This window comes from Hyla sarda, chromosome 4, assembly GCF_029499605.1.
Source record: "Hyla sarda isolate aHylSar1 chromosome 4, aHylSar1.hap1, whole genome shotgun sequence".
Taxonomy (NCBI): Eukaryota; Metazoa; Chordata; class Amphibia; order Anura; family Hylidae; genus Hyla; species Hyla sarda.
Window position 1 is genome coordinate 57755359 of NC_079192.1, and position 12734 is coordinate 57768092.

Genomic DNA, 12734 nt, shown 5'->3' on the forward strand with positions numbered 1-12734 from the left:
GATGGGAATGCAAAACTATTTATTATACAATGTTATTCAAAATATGCAAATTATTTTAAAATTAGATTAATAAAACATAAATATAGATAACAAGACTGATAGAGCAGTAGTACAGTGATCCCTCAACATACAATAGTTTTAACATGCAATGATCTTTTCTGGACCATTGTAACTTGAAACCAGACTCAACATACAATGTACAGACAATCCAGATCTGTGAAACGTGTCAATGGCTGGAAGAACCGACCACTCAAAATGGGCATTCAATGGTAAAACCCCTGTATTACTGAAGCGTATGCACTGACTGGTGTCTGGTAGCGCCCCCTACAGTACAGGGAGGTATTACATGTTCTGTACCCTTTACCTGTATTACTGAAGCGTATGCACTGACTGGTGTCTGGTAGCGCCCCCTACAGTACAGGGAGGTATTACATGTTCTGTACCCTTTACCTGTATTACTGAAGTGTATGCACTGACTGGTGTCTGGTAGCGCCCCCTACAGTACAGGGAGGTATTACATGTTCTGTACTCTTTACCTGTACCAGGGTTAGCTGTTCCTTTGGACACCAGGTGAGGGCGACTCCATTACTTATTTTTTTACTTACAGGACCCTGAAGAAGCTCCTGTCCTCTACATAGACCAGTGTTTCCCAAGCAGGGTGGCCCCAGCTGTTGCAAAACTGCAACTCCCAGCATGCCCGGACAGCCTTTGGCATGCTGGGAGTTGTAGTTTTGCAACAGCTGGGGCCACCCTGCTTGGGAAACACTGACATAGATAGTGATTACAGCTCCCAGCAGATCTTTCTTACTTTTATATGTGAGCATTTGCTTTATCTGTATTAGTTATCTACTATTTTTCTTTAATTCTCACTTTTTCCTATTTTTGGATGACATTTTGGTGCCTTTAGAACCAATTCCCAGGTTTCCATAGAGTTATGGTCTCAACATACAATGGTCTCAACATACAATGGTCTTCCTGGAACCAATTAATATTGTAACTTGAGGCACCACTGTATATGTAATATTTTACCATTGGGTCTAATGGTATACAGTAACCCCCCAACCTACGATGGCCCCGACATATGATGAAATCGACATACGATGCTTTTATATGTCGGGGCCATCGCATTAACTGCTATCCGACAGCGCAAAATGCTTAAGCTGCTGTCAGATAGCAGTTTAAGCATCCCTGGCAGGTTCACTTACCTATTCCCACTGCTCCGGTGTCTTCTTCGCGATCCTCCGGTGTCTTCCGCATCTTCTCCAGGGTCCGGGCCTCGCTTTCCGGCGTCGTTATTACGTCACTACGCACGCCGCGCCGGCGCAGCAGCGTAATAACGTCACCAGAAAGCGAGGCCCGGACCCTGCAGAAGATGCGGAAGACACCGGAGGATCGCGAAGAAGACACTGGAGCAGCGGGACAGCATCGGGAGCCCCTGGGACAGCATCGGGAGCGGTGAGGACCTGGTCCGGAGCGACGGGGACAGGTGAGTACAGCTTCCTATACTTTACATTGCACGGATCCCTCAACATACGATGGATTCGACAAACGATGGGTCGCTTGGAACGAATTACCATGGTATGTTGAGGGACCACTGTATATGAATAAATGTAGCACTGCTGCTGTTAGGTTATCGGCCGATTGTCGGGCATAAGCTGTTAGTCCGGCAATTGGATGGCTATAGTAATGAAACAGTCTTTGATTAACAGACTGAGCTGCTCAAGAATGTCAAGAGATTAAGCGTCTCTCACCCTGTCCGCTGGTCTCCGTACTGCGACGGGCCGAAGATGGTAAAGTTGATGAAGTATGACTGGTAGGCGTTGGTTGGAATCCGTCTAGCAGCGTCTCGGCCTTTTGGCTAAGATCAAGTGTAGTACCTTTCCTGTTAGTTGGCGGTGTGGAAGACCACCAAGGCAGGATGGGGAACCACACAGTAGGATGGGTGTACCAGGGATGGCTGTATAGCACAGCAGTCATCCCCGATGAGACCTGTTCCCTGCTGGATCTGGCCTTAAGGTCCGGGTAGAGTGAAGGCCGAGGTGCACAAGTGCCCTGGGATTGGTGACCCCAGGGTGCCGTAATTCACTTGGGATTGGCAACCCCACTTGAATGAAAGCACATAGCACGCACTTTTTCTCTCACTCTTCTGGGCACTCACCCTTAGTATCCCGGCCTTCCGGCTAGGATCGGGGAATTTTTATAGATCCGGCCGGATTTCCGGGCAGTATTACACACTGCGCACATCCACTTATTTATGTATTTTTTTTTTTTTTGTCACTGTGTCCACTTTTTGTGTTCGTTTGTTCACTAGGATTTGGTAGGGTGCAGTAGCCCTTCTGGGTGTCCCTCCTGCCGGTCTAGGGGAGGTGTATATGGCCATTAGGTTCCTCACCTCCCTGCTATACCCCGTGGTATCCTGTTTCGGCAGGATGCCAACCTGGTTAACGCCTAGTTGTTTACTGGGAACACTTTCGGTCCCTGAGTAGCTTCGGCGAAAGGGGACATCGTACCTGGAACCTCGCAGGTGCCTTTTGGCCAGGAGGCGAAGGGTTTGGTTTGTTGGGGGGCCTCTCTCCTTTCGGAGAAGGGCTTGCGATAGACCGCATCCTCGTGCACGTTTTTTTGTGTCAACACTTGCACTTTTTACTTGCACTTGGGTGATTTCAGAGCACGTACCCCTTCTTTCAAAAAAAAAAAAAAAAGCGGGGCTCTAGCATGAGATTCCCACGTCGGAGGTCCGTAGCGGCGGCGTACGGCTATGTTGGTATCGGACCTCTGCTTAACCAGCCAGAACGGGATACTTGTGCATATAGCAGCGTATGAAGCAAGTCTATGCGGCAGGCAAGTGAGACTCCCAGCTGAGGCATCAGGTGGATGAATGGCTTGTTTCAATGGATATGCCAGCTTCTATAGGAGCAGTGCGTGTTTCTAATGCTCTATTCAGACTGAGTCTAGACCTAGACGCGTTTCAGGGTACTTGAATCGACCCCTTCTTCAGTAGGCAAAAGATCTTTTGCACTGTACCGCTGGCAGTTTTCCTTTAATTTCATAATGGCGTGTGCTTACCTTTCTAATGCGATACTTAATCCCCTTGTGCCATTATTCCCCCCTCCGATCCCCCTGGGCCAATATATGAGATACATACACTTCTCAAATAGATAAAGGGAACACTTGACAAAATGTAACTCCAAGTCAATGACACTTCTGTGAAATCACACTGTCCACTCAGGAAGCAACACTGATTGACAATCAATTTCACATGCTGTTATGCAAATGGAACAGACAACAGTTGGAAATTATAGGCAATTAGCAAGACACCCCTAATAAAGGAGTGGTTCTGCAGGTGGTGACCACAGACCACTTCTCAGTTCCTATGCTTCTTGGCTGATGTTTTGATCACTTTTGAATGCTGGCGGTGCTTTCACTCTAGTGGTAGCATGAGATGGAGTCTACAACCCACACGAGTGGCTCAGGTAGTGCAGCTCATCCAGGATGGCACATCAATGCGATCTGTGGTAAGATGGTTTGCTGTGTCTGTCAGCGTAGTGTCCAGAGCATGGAGGCGCTACCAGGAGACATGGAGGAGGCCGTAGGAGGGAAACAACCCAGCAGCAGGACTGCTACCTCCACCTTTGTGCAAGGAGGAGAAGGAGGAGCACTGCAAAATGACCTCCAGCAGGCCACAAATGTGCATGTGTCCACTCAAACAGTCAGAGACAGACTCCATGATGATGGTATGAGGGCCCGATGTCCACAGGTGGGGGTTGTGCTTACAGCCTAACACCGTGCAGGATGTTTGGCATTTGCCAGAGAACAACAAGATTGGCAAATTCACCACTGGTGCCCTGTGCTCTTCACAGATGAAAGCAGGTTCACACTGAGCACATGTGACAGACGTGACAGAGTCTGGAGACACCTTGGAGAATGTTCTGCTGCCTGCAACATCCTCCATCATGACCGGTTTGACGGTGGGTCAGTAAAGGTGTAGGGGGGGCATTTCTTTGAGGGGCCGCACAGTCCTCCATGTGCTTGCCAGAGGAGGCCTGACTGCCATTAGGTACCGAGATGAGATCCTCAGACCCCTTGTGAGACCATATGCTGGTGCGGTTGGCCCTGGGTTCCTCCTAATACAAGACAATGCTAGACCTCATGCGGCTGGAGTGTGTCAGCAGTTCCTGCAGGAGGAAGGCATTGGTGCTATGGACTGGCCCGCCCGTTCCCCAGACCCAAATCCGATTGAGCACATCTGGGACATCATGTCGCTCCATCCACCAACACCACGTTGCACCACAGACTGTCCAGGAGTTGGCGGGTGCTTTAGTCCAGGTCTGGGAGGATATCCCTCAGGAGACCATCCGCCACCTCATCAGGAGCATGCCCAGGCGTTGTAGGGAGGTCATACGGGCAGGTGGAGGCCACACACACTACTGAGCCTCATTGTGACTTGTTTTAAGGACATTACATAAAGTTGGATCAGCCTGTAGTGAGGTTTTCCACTGTGATTTTGAGTGTGACTCCATATCCAGACCTCCATGGGTTGATAAATTTGTTTTCCATTGATAATTTTTGTGTGATTTTGTTGTCAGCGCATTCAACTATATAAAGACGAAAGTATTTCATACAATTAGTTCATTCATTCAGATCTAGGATGTGTTATCTTAGTGTTCCCTTTATGTTTTTGAGCAGTGTATAATGACACCCTCCCACACTGCGGTGTTACACTTAGTTTGACATGCTTACCAGGCCTGTGTTTATCCCGTTCGCTGGGAGTCAGGGGGGCCGCAATGACGGCACATCCGCACAACATCAGGGACGTCACCTGTCAGGCCCAGCAGCCACTGCAGCTCACGTAAAGTGGCCACAGCTCTGGCCATGGTACAGTATAGTGAGCTGCCACGGTGTCCAATTCCCGCTCTGCACTGATAAATACTGGCCAATGCTAGGCAGGTATTTGTCAGTGAATTGTCGTAGCCCCGCATAACCCTTGGCTTACCCCTAGGGGTACACGTACGCCTGGTTGAGAACCCCTGCTCTAAAGTATTTGCATCTGTGCCACAAATCTCAAGGAAAGAATGGCATTATTAACCTCATAAAGACTGTGTTTTCCAAAGAGTGTGTCTTCAGCTGTTGCAAAACTACAACTCCCAGCATGTCCAGACAGCATGCCCCTCTTTGAAAAAAATGATAGGAGGCAGGTTTTGATAAATCTCCCTGAAAAAAGTTTTCAGTCTTACAGCCCGCTCCTTCACACTCCATCCCTGCTACCCTCTCTCATGGTGACGGGGACACAGTTTGTTCGCACATCTCCCATCCTTTCTCCAACTCACCCGCACCGCACATCCACCATCCTTCCACTAGCTGTTGCTAGACTACAACCCCCCTTCATGTCCATCTCTGATGAAGGAAAGCGTTACTTTACGAAACGCGTTAGTTGCATTTTGGCCTCGCGCTCTGCCTGTAGTAGTGACATCACTCGCATCGCTAGGTCACAGCACTCCATAATCTACCAACAGTACAGCAAACCGGTGAGATGCCACCGGCCGGGGCAGATCTCCCGGCTACTAGGCTGACTGGAACCACGGACTCCTGAAAACTACTCCAAGCACAAAAAGCATGTACAAAGGGACAAGCTCCATACACATTTTAGTAAGTGAGCTTCTATCACTATTTTGTAGTTTTTATTATTAAAATACATATTTATATATATTGTATACAGCTCCATTTTTGGTGGTTTTAGCCGAAATCCACCTGTTGTATCTAGGCAGCTTGTACAGGATCTATTCAGCGCTGGTGTTATCTTTTCATTTTGTTAGATACTACACTTGATCTCAATCAAAGGACTGAGAAACAGATATTCCAACCTAACATTAACACACAAAGACCACTGTTTCAGCTCAGAAGGGTAATGTGCCACGTCGTAACAGGTAGGTCACACATATCACTCAGCTGTGTGCTCACCCATTCATCCACTCCACTGTGGAGGTAGCCAGAGGGCTTACCTCTCCTTTTATGGCTGCCGTGGATCTGTATTTGATTGAGCCTGCCTGGTGCAGGCTCAACCCACAGATCAAGAACTGCATTGATTTGTATGAGGAATCTAATAAAGTGTATAAAAAAAATAAAATAAAGATTAATAATAAAAAAAAAACATATTAAAGAGATATTCCAGTGAAAAGCTATTTTTTTACATATCAACTGGCTCCAGAATGTTAAACAGATTTGTAAATTACTTCTTTAAAAAAAAAAAAATCTTAATCCTACCAGTACTTATCAGCGGCTGAAGTTGAGTTGTTTTTTCTGCATGACAACAGTGCTGTCTGCTGACATCTCTGTCTGTCCATGTCAGGAACTGTCCAGAGCATGAGCAAATCCCCATAACAAACCTCTCCTGCTCTGGACAATTCCTGAGACAGACAAAGGTGTCAGAGAACACTGTGGTCATACAGAAAAAACAACTCAACTTCAGCAGCTGATATGAACTGGTAGGATTAAGATTTTTTAATAGAAGCATATGAGCATATGTTATGGAAGAATGAAAGGTATCATTGCAAAGTAAAATTGGTGCCTAAATAAACAAGCCCTCATTTGGGTCTTTAGATGGAAATAATAATAGTTATGGCTATTATAGGGCAAGGAGGAGAAAACAAAAGCGCAAAAACTAATAAAGACCATATTTACGTACTATTTTGGTTGAAATTATTTTGTATACCAGGACAAGTAGATGTGTTCCATTTTAGCCTCTTGGACAAGTAGTTTTTTTTTTAAGTTCAACACTATAGGCAGAGCGATCGGCACAGGTGTCTATGCACTCCCTCACAACGGCAATGTTCGCAATAGAGGAGATGTGGTAAGAAGCGGAGGTACGGACCTGTATGCAGCGTGGATCCGCCGGTACGGTGCTCAGTCCCAGGAACAAGCAGTAATGCAGATCAGACGACCGGGAAGAAGAGGACGGCACACATCAGGCGGCGGTGAAACGATAATCCTTTATTCGGAGCAAAGTGTCACAACGTGCAGGTTAAAAGCCCGTCAGCCAGCAGGAGTTTTTTTTTAATGTCCACCCCCCTGGGCGGTGCGGAAGACCACCAAGGCAGGATGGGGAACCATACAGCGGGGCAGGTGTACTAGAGATGGCTGTATATCCTTCATGAGACCGGTTTATGCTGGATCTGGCCGTACGGTCCAGGTAGAGTAAGAGTCAAGGTGCAAAAGTGCCCTGGGAGTGGTGACCCCAGGGTAACAGAATTCACTTGGGAGTTAGTCGCCCCACTTAAAAGATGGCATGTAGAACGCACTATTTCTCTCACTCTTCTGGGTACTAACCTTAAGTATCCCGGCCTTCTGGCTAGGATCGAAGCATTTTTATAGATCCGGACGGATGTCTGGGCATTATCACAGTGTGCACATTCACTTATTTATTTGTTTTATGTTACTGTGTCCACGTTTTGTGCTCATCCCATTTACTAGGATTTGTCAGGGCGATGTAGCCCTTCTGGGTGCCCTGCTGGTCTAGGGGAGGTGTGTGGCTATCAGGCTCCTCACCTCCCTGTAATGCCTTGGGCACACAAGCCCTTCTCCAAAAGAAGAGAGGCCCCCCAACAAACCTACCCTCCACCTCCGGGCCAGAAGACACCTACAAGGGTCTGGGTTTGATGTCACTTGTTCGAGTGCTCCTGGCATCTATTTAGGAACTGTATACTGATGACATTTCTCCCGGAGTTGCAGTGAGGTGAGGAACTAGAAGGCCACACAAACCTCCCTAGACCACCAGGAAGGACACCGCACCCTGACCAATCCAAATGAACATAAACATGACAAATGTGGCACAGTGAAAAAAAGGCGTGCAAATAACTAAGTGGATGAATGCAGTGAATTACTGCCCGAACATCCGGCCGAATCTATAAAAATGTTCATGACCCTGGCACGAAGACCGAGATTCCAAGGGTGATGCCAAAGGTGAAAAGATATGGTGCAGTGCTGTGGGAGGACCATCCCCAGGGAGTTTAGATACCTCAGTAACATTCCTCCCGATGTTACACAAAAGTACCTTGGCTCTACACACCCAACCCAACGACCAGATCTGATCACAGTAGCTGTTTATTTGGTTACATAATACCAGCCCCAGTACACCTGCTCCTCAGCAGCGGGCCACCTGATAAGAACCAATACTACACTTGATCTCAATCAAAAGGCTGAGTAGTATAAATATTCCAATCTAACATTAACACATTAAGTCCACTAGTTCAGCTCAGAAGGGTAATGTGCATCAGTCGTAACAGGTAGGTCACACATATCACACAGCTGTGTGCTCACCCATTCATCATAGTACTGAACCAGAAAGATCACAATTCTCTGTGTGCTCAGTATAACCCTGGGGGGTGGAGAACCCTCACTAACATTAAGGAGACCATACTCTAGAGCTTTCATGCTATATAACACATCACATGATCAGTAAGATATATAACACATCATATGATCAGTAAGATATATAACATCATCACATGATCAGTAAGAAAGTAAATTTAGGTTGTAGAAGGCTGTAATGGGAGATTCACATGTCTTTTTTGGCCACACAGAACAGGGAAGAACACCTGAACATGCAAAGGGTGAAATCTGCACCAGGTCCACAGCAAATCTTAATCTACAGGTGTTACATGGGACTCTGCAGCAGCAGATTTATTTGGGGAGATTTATCAAAACCTGTACAGAGGAAAAGTTGAACAGTTGCCCATAGCAACCAAGCTTGAATAAAGAATACGCTTTTACTCAATGCCGCTTTGCTGGACTTCACCTGTCTGTCTTCAGTACCACTCAGTGAGGACCGTCCCCCGGGAGTTTAAACACATCAGTAACATTACTCCCCAATACACAAAAGTACCTTGGCTCTACCCCCCCCCAATCCAATGACCAGGTCTTATCAGGGTAGCCATTGATCTGGTTACATGATGCCAGCCCCAGAACACACTGGTACACCTGATCCTCAGCAGCGAGCCATCTGATAAGAACAGATACTACACTTGATCTCAGTAAAAAGGCTGAGAAGCGTAAATATTCCAATCTAATATTAACACATAAAGACCACCGGTTCAGCTCAGAAGGGTAATGTGCCACATTGTAACAGGTAGGTCACACATATCACACAGCTGTGTTTTTTTTTTTAAGAGCCGAGGCAAGTGCTCTCTATCACCCAAAGTGCCACACTAAAAAAAAAACATGCACAACAAACCAACCCTTCACTTCCGGGCCAGAAGGCCCCTTTTCACCGAAGCTACTAAGGAGACAAAAATGCTCCTGGCTTCAACCAAGGTATCAGCCGAGGAGCCGTATACTGATGGCATCTTGACCAAAGCCAAGATGCCCAGGAGTTGCAGGGAGGTGAGGAACCTAATGGCCACACACACCTCCCCTACACATCCTATGTACAAATAAAGACACAAATGTGGCACAGTGACAAAAAAAAAAAAAAAAAAAGTGGACAAGTGCAGATATACTGCCCAGTCATCCAGCCAGATCTCTAAAAATTGCCCTGTTCCTAGCCAGAAGGCCGGGGTACCAAGGGTGAAGAGTAATGGTGCAGTGCATTCACTCAGTGCGTTGTAACACCCAATGAGTATCAGCACTAGTGTTGAGCGGCATAGGCCATATTCGAATTTGCGAATATTCGCGAATATATGGACGAATATTCGTCATATATTCGCGAATATTCGCATATTCGTTATATTCTCGTTTTATTTTCGCATATGCGTAAATTCGCGTATGCGAAAATTAACATATGTGAAAATTAGCATACAAAAAATTTACATACGCGAAAATTTGCATATGCTAATTTTCGCACGCCAGTCTCACACAGTAGTATTACAGCCTTCTTTACACCACACAAGCTGGAAGCAGAGAGGGGTGATCACTGTGATGTGTACTGTGAAGAAAAAAAAAAAAAAAACGAATATTCGTAATTACAAATATATAGCGCTATATTCGCGAATATGCGATATTCGCAAATAATATTCGAATTGCGAATATTCGCGAGCAACACTAATCAGCACCTCAGGGTCACCACTCCCCAAGGCACAGACGTACCTCGGCTCTACACCCCCCAACCTTATGGCGAGACCCGGAGGAAACAGGTCACATCAGGATAGCCGTTGAGCTTGTTACGTGGCACCAGCCCCGGTACACCAGCCCCTTCATGCAGCACCCATCCCCACCAGCCCCACACTGGCGTGTCTCTCCACCAGCATGAAACTGATAAGAACAGATACTACACTTGATCTTAGCCAAAAGGCAGAGAAGCGATGTCAGCAGAGATGTCAGCAGAGAGCACTGTGCTCGTGATGTCAGTAGAGAGCTCTGTGTTCGAAAAAGAAAATAATTTCCTCTGTAGTATTCAGCAGCTAATAAGTACTGGGAGGATTAAGATTTTTTAATAGAAGTAATTTACAAATCTGTTTAACTTTCTGGCACCAGTTGATTTATAAAAAAAAGTTTTCCACCGGAGTACCCCTTTAAGTTTATTAGAGTAGCCATCTTATGTGATTAGTACCTACAGCTGCGCTTATGCTTGTATCTTTATTTATGTAACTGACAATTTAAAATTAAATTTTTTAATACCAACAGTCGTTTCTAACGGTCACAGACTTGTACAACCCCTTAAGTTCTGTATCAGAAGGGTAATGTGCATCAGGCGTAACAGGTAGGTCACACAGCTGTGTGCTCACCCATTCATCATAGCACTGAACCAGACAGATCACAGTTCTCTGTGCGCTCAGTATAACCCTGGAGGGTGGAGAACCCTCACTAACATTAAGGTGACCATACTCTAGAGCAGGGGTAGGCAACCTTTTGGTAGTGCTGTGCTGAAAACTTTTTTCAAAGTCGCTTGGTGCGCCGACAACATTTGTGTGGCTTGTGGCTTGTGGCTTGGTGGGGGTGGGGCTTGTCACAAGGTGTTTTTGTTTTTACAGAATTTTCCCTATATATTGTTCTCGCTGCAAGGACCTTACAGTGAGAACAACCATTGTAATACAGACCTGTGTAATACAGACCCCAGAATCAGGCCCCACCATAATACAGACCCCAGAATCACCACCCACCATAATACAGACCCCAGAATCACCACCCACCATAATACAGACCCCAGAATCACCACCCACCATAATACAGACCCCAGAATCAGCACCCACCATAATACAGACCCCAGAATCACCACCCACCATAATACAGACCCCAGAATCAGACCCCACCATAATACAGACCCCAGAATCACCATCCACCATAATACAGACCCCAGAATCAGACCCCACCATAATACAGACCCCAGAATCAGACCCCACCATAATACAGACCCCAGAATCAGACCCCACCATAATACAGACCCCACCACAATACAGACCCCAGAATCACCATCCACCATAATACAGACCCCAGAATCAGACCCCACCATAATACAGACCCCACCACAATACAGACCCCAGAATCACAATCCACCATAATACAGACCCCAGAATCAGACCCCACCATAATACAGACCCCAGAATCAGACCCCACCATAATACAGACCCCAGAATCAGACCCCACCACAATACAGACCCTCCCCCATTTACATAATACAGACCCCAGAATCAGGCCCCACCATAATACAGACCCCAGAATCAGCACCCATCATAATACAGACCCCAGAATCACCACCCACCATAATACAGACCCCAGAATCAGACCCCACCATAATACAGACCCCAGAATCAGCACCCACCACAATACAGACCCCAGAATCACCATCCACCATAATACAGACCCCAGAATCAGACCCCACCATAATACAGACCCCACCACAATACAGACCCCAGAATCACCATCCACCATAATACAGACCCCAGAATCAGACCCCACCATAATACAGACCCCAGAATCAGACCCCACCACAATACAGACCCCACCATAATACAGACCCCAGAATCAGACCCCACCACAATACAGACCCTCCCCCCTTTACATAATACAGACCCCAGAATCAGGCCCCACCATAATACAGACCCCAGAATCACCACCCACCATAATACAGACCCCAGAATCAGCACCCACCATAATACAGACCCCCAGAATCACCACCCACCATAATACAGACCCCAGAATCAGACCCCACCATAATACAGACCCCAGAATCAGACCCCACCATAATACAGACCCCAGAATCACCACCCACCATAATACAGACCCCAGAATCCGACCCCACCATAATACAGACCCCAGAATCCGACCCCACCACAATACAGACCCCAGAATCACCATCCACCATAATACAGACCCCAGAATCAGACCCCACCATAATACAGACCCCAGAATCAGACCCCACCACAATACAGACCCCACCATAATACAGACCCCAGAATCAGACCCCACCACAATACAGACCCTCCCCCCTTTACATAATACAGATCCCAGAACAGGCCCGTCGCTACAGGATAGGCAAACCAAGCAGTTGCTTGGGGCCCCGAGCAGAGCCGGTGCTTGTCCTGCCGGGCCGTCCTCCTGCCCCTATCCCAGTTCTGCAGCTCGCCCTGTTGACAGGCCAGGCCAGCAGTGCGAGAGCCTGGAGCGGGACGGGAGGCAGAGACTAAAGCCCCTCCTGTCCTGTAGCATGGTGGAGCTGTCAGCTGTCCCGCTCCACCGTTCCCTCACCTTTCTCACAGGTTGCTCTGTATTTGCAGTGTGAGCTGCCAGCGCCCTGAGATTACATC

At 47.1% G+C, this 12734-nt stretch overlaps 4 non-coding genes across 4 annotated transcripts; all 4 read right to left on the bottom strand.

The window, feature by feature from the left end:
• Nucleotides 1-5892: 5892 nt before the first annotated feature.
• LOC130268179 (small nucleolar RNA U13) lies at nt 5893-5996 on the bottom strand. The gene has a single exon (XR_008843533.1). It is a non-coding gene; the product is annotated as a small nucleolar RNA U13 (small nucleolar RNA).
• A 2250-nt stretch (nt 5997-8246) lies between these two features.
• On the bottom strand, nt 8247-8343 carry LOC130268171 (small nucleolar RNA U13). Its single transcript, XR_008843526.1, has one exon. It is a non-coding gene; the product is annotated as a small nucleolar RNA U13 (small nucleolar RNA).
• A 1752-nt stretch (nt 8344-10095) lies between these two features.
• LOC130267795 (U2 spliceosomal RNA) lies at nt 10096-10294 on the bottom strand. Its single transcript, XR_008843288.1, has one exon. It is a non-coding gene; the product is annotated as a U2 spliceosomal RNA (small nuclear RNA).
• Nucleotides 10295-10657: 363 nt separating this feature from the next.
• On the bottom strand, nt 10658-10745 carry LOC130268178 (small nucleolar RNA U13). The gene has a single exon (XR_008843532.1). It is a non-coding gene; the product is annotated as a small nucleolar RNA U13 (small nucleolar RNA).
• Nucleotides 10746-12734: the final 1989 nt, after the last annotated feature.